General features: G+C 37.1%; 4 pseudogenes; all 4 read left to right on the forward strand.

The window, feature by feature from the left end:
- Positions 1–1,929, forward strand: part of LOC120128878 — a 1,934-nt pseudogene extending 5 nt beyond the window's left edge.
- Positions 1,930–3,109: 1,180 nt separating this feature from the next.
- LOC120128981 lies at positions 3,110–7,321 on the forward strand (annotated as a pseudogene).
- A 767-nt stretch (positions 7,322–8,088) lies between these two features.
- LOC120128980 overlaps positions 8,089–15,939 on the forward strand; it is a 28,766-nt pseudogene continuing 20,915 nt past the window's right edge.
- On the forward strand, positions 8,935–11,023 carry LOC120128982 (annotated as a pseudogene).

Genomic DNA, 15,939 nt, shown 5'->3' on the forward strand with positions numbered 1-15,939 from the left:
CATCATTATGGATGGCCCCCGAGGTTTGGCTCTCTTTTCTTTCCTTTCAGAAGTGATAATCCGTTATAACTGTTTGATTTGTGTAGAATATTAATTTCTTCTGTATTAGAGATACTGCTCGGGCAGGGAACCCTTCTTTTATCTTACAGTGAACATTCTTTTATCTTTTAGGTCACCAGCAAACTAGCAAAGTAGTATTTGGTAAAGCAATTTCTTCTTATGAAACGCTCTTATACTGGGTGCTCGTTGATCCTTCGCAAAAACATGGCTTTTGCAGGTAAAGAATAAGAAACCTTTTCTTTTTGTTGTTTTCCAATAATGAGAAAATGGTTGCTGAAGTTTTATGCCTGTTTTTGTTTCGGTAGTCGGGGGATTTTAGTAAGGAACCAGCTTTAGCTGGATGAATACATTGTCTGAAGAAGTAAAGGGGGCGATTAAACACACGAGAATCATGTTTGTAATGGGTATGGCTTTGATGACTTATCCCTTGATGTTATAGTCTCAGCCGTGGAGAATGCTGTTGAAGTCGGTACATCGGTGTTCTTTGATCCCGGGCCACGAAGGAAGAGTCTTTTAAGTGGAACCACGGAAGGGCAAAAAGCACTTAGGCATTTATTGAGGATGAGTGATGTCCTCATTCTAACAGCTGATGAGGTTCTTTTCACAGAATCAATGGACATGTTTTATTCATTTTTTTATCTGCTTGTATTGTGCTTCTATATATATGTTTTCAATGCTTTCATATCCCATTTTGATGTCACATTGTAATCATTTTGACTTTCGGAAGTTGCTTCGCCGGATCTTTTTAAAGTGTCGGTTATTGATCCTGATGGTACATTCTCCTATTAGACCTGTTTTAATTCGAACCTGAATTATCACAAGTTTTGTCTAATCGCTGTGAATGATTGTTCCTTTATCGGTTAGTTCTTTAGCTGAACCTTCAATCTAAGAAATATTTATCGTCTGTCTAAGATGAAAATAATGAAGTCTATACTTCATTCGTTATGACAGATTATAAACACGAGTGTTCTTCATTCCTTGATAAATATTAGATATGCCTGCAACTATGGAGGTTTTTATTCCAGTAGGAAGTATTTGGGCTTTTATGGTATTTGATGTGAAACTTAATATGTCTTCCTATCTGATGATAGATTTTTTTGGATGTTTACCTTATTACTTGCATTCGTGAACTTCTAGGTTGAATCTTTAACCGGCATAGCTAACCCGATTCTAGAAGGGCAGGAGTTGTTGAAGAAAGGAAACCGTGCTAAATGGGTGGTTGTGAAGATGGGCTCTAAGGGTTCGATTCTGATAACCAAGTCAGATATTACTTGTGCGCCTGCATTTAAGGTGAGTTATAGCTTCGTTGTATATCCGAAAACATAGAATGTCATAGTTAGAATATGAATGCTTTTCATGGAAATTCCTCGGTTAAGTTTAGATTTGCTTTTAAGCTTAGATGCTTCTTTTTGTAGATTGAAAATGTATTTTAAAGCTATTGGTCATGGATTCTTTCATATGCTTGATTAGGTTAAAATCATAGACACTGTTGGGTACTGAGATAGTTTTGTTGCTGCTATTGCATTCGGCTTTATACATGACATTCCGTTGGTTATTACATTAGCATTCGCAAATGTCGTGGGTGCAGCTACCGCCGTGGGTTGTGGTGCTGGTTGGAACGTAGCGACGTTGAAGAAAGTGGTGGAACTGATAGAAACACCCGACCTCAATGAGGACGATAAGTTCTGGAACGAGCTATTAGGTGATCATCTTAACTAGCAGGAGGTCGCGTTTTTGTCGAAAACAGTCTTAAACGGAAGCAATGACAGGGTGAAGCATGTTATATTGCAAAACCTGGTTTCGAAACTGCTGCCTAAGCTTACAACTAATCAATTGGAGGGAACACTGTCATCTTGATGGGATTGCAAAGATTTATGAATATTTAACTTGGTTAATATAATTTAATAAAATCAAGTTTAATAAGAAATATTTAAATTTAATTTAGTGATTTTAAAAAATTTATAATATAAGAAATATAAAGAAATTTATGAATTGGAATTAACATAAAAATCAAATTTAGAATATACAAATTAATTAATATAAACTAAATTTCAAAAAAGTAATCATATTAATTAATTATCATAATAATTTATGATAAAATTTCAAAAAATAATCATATTAATTTAATTATCATAATAAGTAATTATCATAAGTTTATTATAAATTTAAAATAACATATATTAATTGTAACTTCACTTATAAGTCAGGATAATATTAGATCACTTTAACATGTCAGATCATTTACAGGTTGAGTCAATTACATGTCAGGTTCATAACAGACCAGGTTGAAAACAAGTCGGGTAATACCAGTTATTTACCAGGTCAATCTCGGGTTCGTGTTCATATCAGTCGGATGCAGTTCGGGTTCGGGTATCATATTTTCAGTTAAATTCGGGTTCAGGTCGTTCTCAGGTCGGATGCAGGTCGGGTTCAGATCCACAATTTCCAAGTCCAACTCGGGTTCAGGTCAACACCAGTTTCGACTCAAGTCGGTTTCGGATCGTCACAGCGCAGGTCAAAAATAATTTTAACTCGAGTCGATTTCAGTCAATTTTACAGGTCGGGTCAGTTTTTTACACCCTTACTCTTATACTACCATGCAACTCCTCCTCTACATGTAGCAATTACAGTACGTCTCCTCCCCAATTTTAGCCTTCCCATATTTTCATCTGAACACTAAACCTTAAATAAAAAATAAAATATGAAAAAAAAATATAAGAAACTCATAAAGTGCAATGCGTATTTAGGATGTACGGTGATAATCACTCCTAAATAAATAAATAAATAAATAAGAGTAGGAGGTGTGGTCCAATGGATTGCGCCGAATTAGAAAAAGAAAGTTATGAACTTTATACACGTTCAAATTTTAATTCCTAAAATTTTAGGAATAAAAATATTTTTTTAATATAAAACATATAATAATTTTAAATTTTTAAATAGCAATTGTCCTTTCTATCACCATCGGTTCTTCCGTGCATGAGCCTGGCAAAAAAATAGATGTTAAATCTAGACAGCTCATTGGATGACATTTAAAGATAACTGCTTTTCTAAAAAAAAATTACACCAAGTAAATTCTTGATTTTTACATTCATGTCGATAAAAAAAAAAGATCAAAGATTTACCTTTATCCCATCGTAAAACTGTTCTCATGTGTTGTTCATGGTTTATAAATATCCCCTCCCCAGAAATTCATTAATTGCATCTGGGATTGGGTTGCCTTTATTTTCTTGTCTGGAAGGGTAACGTTGTTTTGTTTCCTTAATTTGAAATTTCCGTTTCCTTTTTTTGGTTGGTTGAAACAAGAAGATGACTGTAGGGACTGGGATTTGTGTGAGTGATGATGGCAAGTTAATGGTGTTGGGAAACTGCGTTCTTCATGATGTTCCTAACAACATCGTGGTGGCTCCAGCTTCTGGTTCTGCATTGGCTAATGGAGCCTTCATCGGAGTTGTTTCCGATAAGATCGGTAGCCGCAGGATCTTCCCGTCGGCAAGCTTCAGTATGTTATCTTTTATCATATATATCTTGTTTCTTCCTGCGCAACTCTCTGTTTGTTTCACGAGAAAATTGATAGAAAGAGAAAAGAAAGAACCCTTATATGGGCTGGAAATTAGTATTAAGACTCTCTGTTGTTTGCTTTTAATGCGTTAAAGTGCTAATGATTCTCATGTGTGGTTCTGTTGCAGGGGATTGCGGTTTATGTGCGTTTTCCGATTCAAAATGTGGTGGATGACACAGAGGATGGGAACATATGGTCAAGATATCCCCTTCGAAACCCAGTTTCTGATTGTCGAGGCACACGACGGCTCCGGAAACGGAGATGACTGCGCGGTATATGCCGTGTTTTTACCGATTCTCGAAGGCGATTTCAGGGCTGTTCTTCAAGGCAATGAAAGAAATGAGCTGGAGATTTGTTGGAAAGTGGTATGAGAATCAAGACATTAACTCAGGTTTGGTAACATTTTTGTTGTTGTCCTGGTAGAACTTATGGGATCATTGGCCATTGCAGGAGATCCTGCTGTCGATGAGTTCGAGGGTAATCATCTGGTTTTCATGGCAGCTGGATCAGATCATTTGAGGTCATCACTAACGCTGCGAAGTAAGTTTTAAAACACTTTCTTTGATAACATCTTTTCCATATTCACCTTGAAAGTAGTATTTACTTCCTATGTACTCCGATCTTCGTTTTCTTGAATACATGTGTTCGACTCTCATATCTGAAATCGAATTGGGAACGGATATCCCTTCAACCTTCTAAATACTCGAAACGACATTAAGAAATTAAGCACATCCATGTCTAATATTTACAGTCGAGTCCAAAATGACAGTTTACTTCAGCCATGGGCCTTCAAGTGCTGCATGACTTCAAGTCCACTTTAGCTAAGTAATACTTGAAATTTATTGCAGGTCAGTTGAAAAACATTTGAAGACGTTTTCTCATCGTGAGAAAAAGACGGTAAATCTCCCTTGAAAGTAACATTTTGTCGCTAGAGTTCAAATCATGTCATCTCCATTCATAATGCACGGAATTATAATTACATTCGTTCGTTGTTCAGATGCCAGACATGCTGAACTGGTTTGGTTGGTGTACATGGATGCTTTCTACACCAATGTCACTTCTGAGAGTTTAAAGGAAGGATTGCAGAGGTAAGGTTTCGTATTTCAATGCTATTATATCGGGATTCGGTGTCTAGAGCATTAGTCATGGGTTATGAACTTAGAATCTCTTGCAGCTTGGAGAAAGGTGGGATTCCTCCAAAGTTCGTTATTGATGATGGATGGCAATCTGTCGCTATGGATGCAAATGGATCTGAATTCAAAGCTGATAACGCTGCCAAGTAAGGATTTAAATCCAATTCTCTCGTTATTCTTGCTAGTTCTTCCTTTTCATAGGCTAAAATGTATTGCTGTTTCGGTTTTCTCGTGTTTCAGTTTTGCAAACAGATGACACATATCAAAGAGAATCATAAATTCAGAAAGGTGGCAAAGAGGGTCACAGAGTAGAGGATCCAGCTTGGGGCTTCGCCACATTGTCACTGAAATCAAACAAAAACATGGTTTGAAGTATGCTTATGTATGGCACGCAATTACAGGGTATTGGGGAGGTGTTAGACCTGATGTTACCGAAATGGAACACTATGAATCCAAAGTGGTTTACCCTATTTCATCTCTTGGAGTCGAGTCGAATGAGCCTGATCAAGCTTTGGACAGCTTAACTAGAACGGCCTTGGCCTTGTCAACCCCGAAAAAGTTTTCAACTTCTATGATGAACTCCATGCATACCTTGCATCAGCCGGCATTGACGGAGTCAAAGTTGATGTTCAGAACATCCTTGAAACCCTCGGTGCAGGCCATGGAGGAAGAGTGAAACTTGCTAGAAAATATCATCAGGCTTTAGAGGCATCAATTGCTAGGAACTTCAAAAACAATGATATAATCTCTTGTATGAGTCATAACACAGATGGTTTATACAGGTAAAATTTCATCTTTCATGTACTAGTAAAGCTACCAGTGATTCTTGAACTTACACTGACATATGAGTATATGACTTATTTGTGCAGTGCAAAACGAACGCTGTTTAGGGCATCGGATGATTTCTGGCCTAGAGATCCGGCATCCCACACGATTCACATTGCATCAGTTGCATACCACTGTTTTTCTTGGGGAATTTATGCAACCAGATTGGGATATGTTCCATGTAAGTTAGCAGTTTTTGTCTATGTTTTAAAACATTCATTTTCGATCCATGCTTCATATCATTAAATGTTAAACTCATGAATGAAGTTGACTACAGAGCCTTCATCCGATGGCCGAATACCATGGAGCAGCCCGAGCAGTAGGAGGATGTGCGATTTATGTAAGGTACAATTAGTGTCCTGTAGTTCTTGCTAGTTAGATTTTGAAAGTAGTAATTTAACATATGATTCTCGTACCGGGTGTTGTATTATTACAGTGACAAACCTGGGCAACATGACTTTAACTACTCAGGAAACTTGTACTTCCTGATGGTTCTATATTGAGAGCCAAACTTCAGGAAGACCTACAAAGGATTGCTTGTCTCAGATCCTGCCAGAGATGAGAAAAGGTGAGGATTTTGTGCTGTTACTTGGATTCGGGTCTGAGTATATGTATCCATGTTCAAATATATGTTCGACGCAAATATTTCTAGAATTATGCTCATTATACTCTTGGTATCTTGTGCAGCCTTCTAAAGATTTGGAATCTGAACGAGTTCACCGGAGTCATTGGTACATTCAATGCCAAGGGAGCAGGGTGGTGTAAAGTTGGAAAAACAAATGCCATTCATGATGAACAACCTGGTACAATTACAGGGTATAGGGCTAGAGATGTAGATTATTTGTCGAAAGTAGCTGATGATGGATGGAACGGGAGACTCTGTCATATATTCCCATCTTGGTGGTATGTCTAGCATGCTAATCTCTTGTTCTTTTAACCTATATTATTTGAACTTAGGTGTGTTGGATATGATTATGTCCCGACATAAGCATTTTTTTCACGTTTCGAGAGTCGTATCCGATGCTCGTGTCTGAATATGATCCAGACACAGGTATTCATGACAGATACTCAGAATTATGCACGAATGTTTCAGTTTTGCTGAACAAACTTCACTGATTCCCAAATGCAGGAGAATTGGTTTACCTTCCAAATGAGGCAACAATGCCGATCACTCTAAAGGCACGAGAATACGAAGTTTTCACGGTGGTACCTGTAAAGATATTATCCAACGGTATAAATTCGCTCCCATAGGCTTGGTAAGATGTTCAATTCAGGAGGAGCCATCAAGGAACTCAGATATCATCATCAGCCTGGGAAGACCACAAACATCAACATGAAAGTTCGAGGATGTGGCCCATTGGGATCCTATTCGTCGACTCGACCGAAGAGATAACCATTGATACGGAAGAAGTGAGTTTCGAATATGAAGATGCGTCCGGTTTAGTGACCCTTTCTTTGAGAGCTCCGAAGGAAGAGATGCATTATTGGAGCATAAGCATTGAGCTGTGATGAACAGAAAAAACCCTTTATCAAAGGAAAAACAAAGGCAATTGGGGTCTCACAAAGAGCATTTCGTAGCTCGTTCAATCATACATAAAAGTCTGGTTGCTTGAGACAATGGGGGGCTTGAATGTTATGGTTGCTGAAACCAGAGGTTGGTCCTATGTAAGCTAGATACGTCAAGGAAATGTTTTAGCCGACAGAAAAGAAGAAAGAAAATAGGAATTGCATTGTCATTGAATGTGTAATATCAGTTATATTCTCGCATCCTATTCGCACAGAGAAAAACACATAAAAAACTAAATTGGACTAAAAGGAAACAGTTTTGGAACTATTTTGTTGCTGATTCAGGCATTATGAGGCCAAATATAATGCATATTGAAGCTCCAACCTGACATGAAACAAATTTTTGCAACTTCAAATGGTGCATGACTAAACAGTTATTTCCATCATAAAATCCAAGTCTATTAACTCGTATACTTCACAAACCCTCTCCTACATCCCTTTTCAACCGTTAATGACACTAGAAACAATAATACAACTCATGATTGAACTTTATTCCAAATTTGAATTCACACAATAACTCAATAAAATTTAAAAATTAAAAAGAATAACAAAAATAAGGCCATAATTTACAAAATCAGATTTAAAGAAGATGAAAAAAAAAGAAACAATTCGATGAACTTGAAACTAAGATTTTTTCACAACAACATCCTATTTATCAGATGGTTGTATATGAGTTTAGAAAAATATACATTTGATTTAGAGATGTTCAATTTATTTTTTGATGAATTTAAATCATTAGAATGGAAGATGGGAAGGACATAGAGGCATAAATAATAGTGAAAATGATTTCTTTAGTAGTTTGGTGAGAGCTTATCTATTTGAAAAATGTTTTGGGGGACATATGTGGGTTTGAAACCATCAAAACGAGTACAAAATGGATCCTCCAAACCCGGGAAGTACCAAAGGTAGAATCCTTTAAACAGTGTCGAAAAAACTCCATAAACCCACAGTTTTTAAGAACTAAAGAGAAGAGAGAGACAGAGAGAAGACACAAATAATGTTTCAAAGCAGAGTGGTTGCTTCAATTCTAAAGAGAAACAAAGCTATACTCAGTAGCTTAACATCCAATCTCAGGGGAACCTCTTCCTCCGTTGTTTTTCATCTTCCTCTGCTTATGCGATTGCTAATTCATTTGCAAGGAACTTTTATGGCTTTAGATCTCTGCCTAAGGTTCGTTTTTTTTCTCCTCAATTTCGATTCTTTATCCACTTTATGGACGTGGGTATTCTTTTCTCTTTCTTTTGCTTTAGATTTCGAATGAATCAATTGTAGTTTAGCTTATTTATTGTTGAGAAAGGATGTGATTGGGTTGATTTCTCTGTTGTAGTTTATTTCTTAAAGATTATTGTTGAGGAAATGGAATACCAAGTGACTCGGATCATCCATTTTTTTGGTTTTGTTTGATTAAACTTTTGAGATGAATGATGGGAATTCATTTAAATTAGAATTTTCATCCTAAAATCATGTATGAGTTTTATGGACGCACTTAGGATTGGTCTTTGATTCTATCATAAACGATGCATTCCCTGTTCTAATTTTAATTTATTAGGGATTTTGAGCAATCTTACCTTTCCATAGCTATCAAGGGGCTACATTTATCTTTTAATTATCCCGTCCTGATTAAGTACTTGAAGGTGAAAATGGTGTTTCAGCTCTTTTTTTTGCATTCGATGAAAGAATGTCATTCTGCTGTATATTTCTCTTAAAATTATGTAGAAGAACAATAATGATTGCTCTCCTAGTGTTATGTGAATGTCACTAAAAGGGAGTTCTTTGATTTGTTTTAGGATCATCATGTCGTCTTTCAGGAAAATGTCCACCGAGGCCTCTGTTGGCGCTGGGGAGGGATTAAAGCAATTAGTAACTGCAGGTCAGCGTGCTCAGAAAATGGTGGGGATCTGGCTTTTTGGTTCTGCAGCATGGGTCTTTAGTATGGTCGTACTAGGTGGTGTCACACGATTAACACGATCCGGTCTTTCAATGACTGATTGGAAATTCATGGGAACCTTCCTCCTCTATCTGATGAGGAGTGGCAGCAAGAGTTTGAGAAATACAAGCTGTCACCAGAATACAAGCGGTATGAGAAAAATTGTGACATAATGATGTATTTGCTGTAATAATTGTAGTTTCACATCTAAGTATTTGTAGTTTGAAGCCCTAGGTAACTTGTCTCGTAAATTATATTCTACCTGTTATTTAGTTTTAATTTAAATACCTCTACTGTGCAGAGTAAACAAAGGGATGAGCATTGAAGATTTTAAGTTCATACTGGATGGAATATGCATCGAATGTGGGGGAGAACCTAGGTGTTATGTTTGCATTGCCATTCTCATATTTTCTTCGTAAGGGATATATTACCGTACCCCTTGGACTAAGGCTGTCTGCTCTTTTTGCTCTTGGTGCTGGTCAGGGTTTAATCGGTTGGTGGATGGTTAAAAGTGGATTAGAGGTGAGAAGTAATCCACATTCTCCTAATTTCATCTCTCTTTTCTTGGTAAATTTGAGTCCAAATTAGTACAATATTTGTTCACTGCACAGATAATCTCTTCCTACAGGAACCGGCTTCTGAATATGTCGAGCCACGAGTGAGCCCTTATCGACTTGTTGCTCATCTTACTTCAGCATTCGTATTTACAGTGGCCTGTTCTGGATTGCTCTTCTGTTGTAATGCCTGAACCTCCTGCTGAATCATTAGCTTGGGTTCAAGGGGCTGCCAAAGTCAGGAGACTTGCTATTCCAGTGAGCCTAATTGTGGGCATTACCGCTGTTTCTGGAGCATTGTTGCTGGAAATGATGCCGTATGTAACTATTTTATTCATTTCTTGTATCCATTCTTTCAAAATAGCCTTAAATCTTTTCTGCCCTTGACGATGAGCAATTTGTGTATCCTTTCATTTCTAGGGCCGTGCATACAATACTTTTCCAAAGATGGGAGATGTGTGGGTTCCTGATAATATATTTGACTTGAAACCAATAATCCGAAACTTCTTTGAGAATACATCCATGGTGCAGGTAATTGTTTCTATAATATTTCCTGGCGATTGCACTTGGTGCTTATAATTGCTTAGATAAGGGAAACGATTTAAATGCAGGCATCAGTTCATTTATACTGGATAATCTGTTCAAAGTATATTTGTGAGGCTCGAATTGTCACTTCAATTCGATTTTGTTTTACATTGATTGAACACAATGATACTTTGGTTTTGGTAGTCGACTCGAAGAAGCTCCGTACACACACATCGTGCCCTTTTAAATGGGATTCCTTTACACTTGCTTTGCACGAAGTGACTAAGATTTGCATGGCTTGAAATTGCATGAAACGTAACAAAATGCATAAAGTACCAATTTACAACTATTTCGATAACAGATGGTATACGTATTTCTTGTTGCAGCTTGACCATCGTATCCTTGCAACTACCAGTTTGATCTCATCTGTGGTTTATGGTGGTGGACCAAAAGGCTGGACGTCCATCCGGCTATCCGATCTTTGGTCGGAGCCACTTTTGGCATGGCTGCTCTTCAGGTGACTCTCCATTTCGACCCTGTTTTTTTCCTTTAATAGTTCTTGTATATATGACATATTAACTCAATTTTTCATTATTACAGGTAACATTAGGTGTCTCAACACTTCTATCGTATGTGCCTATTTCACTAGGCACTGCACATCAGGCCGGGGCCTTGACCCTTCTAACACTGATGCTACTGCTCGCTCACACCGTGAGGAAGCCATCAATGTCGCTTCTGAAAACACTGCCGCAGGTTGCAAAGATAGCTGATAGCCAATTTTTTAAGGATATTACATTAGATTAATCAAACGATCGATTTGTTATTCGATCCTCTTGTTGTTCTGTATCGATCTTCCATTTTCAGACCTTGAGTTCATTTTGTAAAGACCTCTGAAATAAAGAAAAAGGTTAATTGAAAACCGTGGGAATTGTTGTCTGTTGTGCCTCATTGACTAACCTCATGCAAGCCACGTGCCATTTGAATGGCTTAATGGCCGACACATGGAAGAGCCAAATCCATACACGTAGGTTCCTAGAAGCACCTAAACAGCACGTCTTTTTAGCCTCTTGGGTGATAAAATGAAAGAAGCAATCACTTTCTCAAGGTGGAAAAAAATGGAAAACGGAAGTGTAGATCAATGGGAGAATGTGTTCAACAACAGCAGAGCGGGTTGGTTTTCACGGTTGCCTTGGCCGGCTTCGCCATTGCTGCAACCATGGCTTTTGCAGGTGTGTCGGCTTAGTATGGTTGTAAAGAGATAAGAAGAGGAGGTAGTTTAGGAGCTGGTTTCAGGGGGGTCGGTTGGTTCCAATCAGTATTTGCACCAAAACTGGCAAGAGATATCAACCATCTGAAACACTGCTTCAATGTCCAACTAATGAAAACAAATATCATTCTCTGGTCTGGTCTGATAATCATGTGTGAAGTGTTGTGTTTGATTTGAGTTTTTTTTTTTTGTCAGTTTGAAAATGGAAATAAGTTGGTATAATGATATTCTATTGTAATGTAAACAAACTTTTTAATTTCTTTTGCATATTCAGAATTGAATGTTTTGTTTTATTATATATATTCATATATGTTTGTTGTCTGGCTCAAGACCTGTCCCAAGAACACAAAACATTGAACATGGATATTTTTCTTCTTCTTTGAATATTTTTAAATTTAATTATGAAAATATTTTATACTTTATTGTGATATTGACAATCATTTTGAACTGAATTTGGATAAAGAAGTTCAGGCAGCACTGTCTGACTTTAGACATGAAAATTGAGACCAACATTTTTCTTTGAAAAAATGGTTTAGATTTGAGATAAAATCAAATAAATATTGATTTAGTGAAATTTGAGATAAAATGAAATAATTATTGGCTTAGTGAAATTTGAGATAGTTTATTAATTTCTCTAGTAAAAAAATTAAACCATAGATACATTACTATAAAATATAAAATATAAAGAAATGAAATGTAATATTCAAATGATTATGATTACCATTTATATTATCAGATTTTCAGATAAAAGGAGAAATAATTAAAAATAATTATATTTTAAATAAATAAAAGAAATTTTGTCCAAATGGATGTTGTTTTACACAACATATTTACAATAAAAAAATGATAATAAAAGGCAAAATTTTTAGAATAATGATGCAAAAAAAAAAAAGACTCAATAATATTAATTGAAATTATTTGACTCGAATAATACTGGACTGAAATTATTTGGGTCTAACTCCCATGAAGCATCATGTGATACCCATGCGATGTTGCGGAAGACGGCTATCGGATAGAGCAAAAATGCAACTGATAATTTGAGAAAATAAAAATTGAAGATAAAAGAGACACAAAATTTATGTGGAAAACCCATAAATAATATAGGGTAAAAACCACGGGCAACAGTAGAAGAATTTCACTATAAGAAAAATAGGAATTACAACCTCTCTCGATCTACCAAGGAGAAAACAATGATAATTCTCTCTGATAAAAAGGAGAAAACAACTTTCAAGAACTCTCTAAATTCTCTAGTATTGGAAGAAAGCTAGAATGCTTTGGGATGGTTTTGAAGTTAATGAGCTAGGGTATTTATAGTTGAAACTTAGGACTAATTTGTAAATACCCTAAAATACAATGACTAAATGTGTAGTTGTACCTTGCTAATTTTCAACCATTTAGCAGCCAATTTGAAAAGATAGCCGCCGGCTGCTAATAGCCAAAGAATTGACTTTTCAACAATCTCCCACTTGAAGATTGATTGGAACATCATATCTTCACACCATTCTTTCTACCTTATACCTTAATGTGCTTACGTTTCTGACAGGCCACAAGAGGATCGACACCAAGTAAATTTATCAGCGTTGATCGCCTTAGTCATGAAATCTCCTATGTTGTCTTTGGTATGGATATTCTGCATATCTATCGTTCCTTCTTCCCTTTTCACGAATGAAATGGTACTGAACTCGTATGGCTTTGTTCTTGAATAAAATGCTGGATTCCTTGCTAGATGCAAGGCGCTTTGACTGTCACAAAACAGAGAGACATACTCTTGATGTGCCAAGCTCCTCCAATAGCATCTTCAATATTGCTTCTTTACTGGCTTGGTAGCTGCTACATATTCTGCTTCTGTTGTGGATGTAGCTACAACTGACTGCAATTTGAAACACAGCTTACAACTCCACCATCAACTTTAAACACATATCCTGTAGTAGATTTGCTTTTATCCAAGTCCCTTGCATAGTCAGAATCTACATACCATGATTAGTAAGTTTGATCTCCGTAACATAATGCAATATTTGAGGTCCCTTTGATGTATCTCAGGATCTCTTTACTGTATTCCAATGCTCTTTGCCTGGATTCGCCATGTATCGACTAACCACTCCATGCTTGTGCAATGTCTGGTCTTGTGCATATCATAGCGAACATTAAACTTCTCATGCTGATGTATACGGTACTCGAGACATCTCCATCTCTATTCTTCACTGCTAGGACTCAACTGGAGGATAATTTGAAGTTAATAGGAAGAGGGATAGAAATTGGCTTACAATCTTGCATGTTGAATCGTGACAAGATCTTCTTCAAATAATTCTTTTGTGAAACCAAATCTTCTATTACTTCTGTCTCGGTGAATTTGCATCCCTAGAATCTTGTTTGCCGATCCCAAGTCCTTCATTTCAAATTCCCTAGCCAGTTGTGCCTTCAATTCTTCAATATGATCTTTGTTGGGTCCTGCAACCAATATATCATCCACATACAACAACATATAACAAAATCGTTATCACCAGACCTCTTGAAATAAGCACAAGGGTCAGCATTAAGTCTGTTGTATCCAAGGCATAATGAAGGAATCAAATCTCTTATACCAAACACCTCGGCGACTGCTTTAGACCGTACAAAGATTTGTTCAACTTGCAAACCAAGTTCTTCTTTTCTTTTCTTCAAAACCTTCAGGCTGGAGCATATAAATTTCTTCTTCAAGATTTCCATGAAGAAAAGCTGTTTTAACATCTAGCTGCTCTAGATGTAAGTCCAATGTAGCACACATTGCCAAAACTACTCGAACTGTTGTTAGTCGAACCACAGGAGAAAATATTTCATTTAAATCAATACCTTCTTTTTGAGCATATCCTTTGACCACCAGTCTTGCACGATGCCTCTCAATTTGATCGTCACCATTTCGCTTGATTTTGAAGACCCATTTGTTACCAATTGGCTTCCTTCCTTGTGGTAGTGGCACAAGGTCCAATGTATTATTTTTATGAAGAGCTTCAATTTCTTCTTGCATCGCCATCATCCACAGTGAAGCATCTAAGTTATTTATTGTCTCCTGGTATGTTGATGGCTCACCATCCTCTATTAAAAGGCAGTATGCAATATTACCTATAACATAATCTGAGTGTCAATTTGGACGTCTTCTCACACGATCTGATTGACGAGTTGTTGGAGCTTCAGAACTCTCTGGTTCTTGTTCATCATGTGCTGGTTTTGCTTCAGAAGAATCTCCTGTTCAAACTCTTTTTCCACATGTATCTGAGTAGTCTCTGACTTTTCAGCGCTATCATCGTCTTCTTTTTCTGTAGTTTATCTTCTACAAAGATACATCTCTACTGATGATCACTCTGCGGGCAATGGGATCCCACAAGCGATGCCCCTTTACTCCATCAGCATACCCCAATAATTTGCATTTCCTGGATTTTGGATCCAATTTTTTTGCATTTCCTGGATTTTGGATCCAATTTTTGAAATTTCTTGAGAGTTGTACATCACGTACACTATACTTCCAAATACATGGAGGTTTGAATAATCAGCTGGTTTTTCAGTCTACATCTCCATTGGTGTCTTTAGCTCTATTGCAGTTGATGGAGCTCGATTCACCAAATAACAGGCGGTATTGACTGCTTCTGCCCATAATGATTTTTCTAGGCCTGCATCCCTCAACATTGCTCTGTTCTTTCTAACAAGGTTCTGTTCATCCGCTCTGCCACTCCATTTTGTTGAGGAGTGTTCGCCACTGTGAACTGTCTTTTGATGCATTCTTTCCTGCAAAAGTCATCAAATTCTTCGCTTGTGTATTCTCCTCCATTATCTGTTCTGAAACACTTGATCTTATTTCCAGAATCAAGTTACACCCGTGCCTTGAAGTTTTTGAAAGTTGAAAACACATCTGACTTCTTCTTAATAGGGTACACCCAACATCTCCTTAATAGGGTACACCCATCATCTCCTAGAGTAGTCATCAATAAATGAGAAAGTATTTTGCTCCGCCTAGGGATGTAACTGGTGCTTGCCATACGTCAGAGTGAACCAATTCTAGAACACTTTTGCCTCTAGAATTTGATGTTGAATTTCAACCGGTGCTGCTTATGTTATGCAATGTTCACACAAAGTAAGTGATACCTTTGTTAAGCCTGGAAGTAGCTTTTGCTCCACAAGGACTTTCATTCCTTGTTCTGAGATATGTCCAAGTTTCTTATGCCATGCATTACAGAATCTGAACTACAGAGGCAACAGAGGCTTCTGCTTCTAGCAATGTTTCTCTCTTCAGTATGTACAAGTTTGCAGCTATCTTTTCACCTTTCAGCACCACAAGCGCTCCACGAAACACCTTCATGATTCATTTCCGTGTTTCAATCTTGCTAGCATTATTATCCAACAATCTGTAGGATAATAATTTTTCTTCAGACCTTTCGTGCGCACATCTCGAACAACTTTAATTGTTCCATCATACATCTTTAATTTGATGGTTCCCATGCCAACGATCTCTAAGGCATGATCATTGAACTATACACAGATCCTCATGAGAC

The sequence above is a fragment of the Hibiscus syriacus genome, unplaced genomic scaffold, assembly GCF_006381635.1.
Source record: "Hibiscus syriacus cultivar Baekdansim isolate YM2019G1 unplaced genomic scaffold, ASM638163v2 tig00110482_pilon, whole genome shotgun sequence".
NCBI classification, from domain to species: Eukaryota; Viridiplantae; Streptophyta; class Magnoliopsida; order Malvales; family Malvaceae; genus Hibiscus; species Hibiscus syriacus.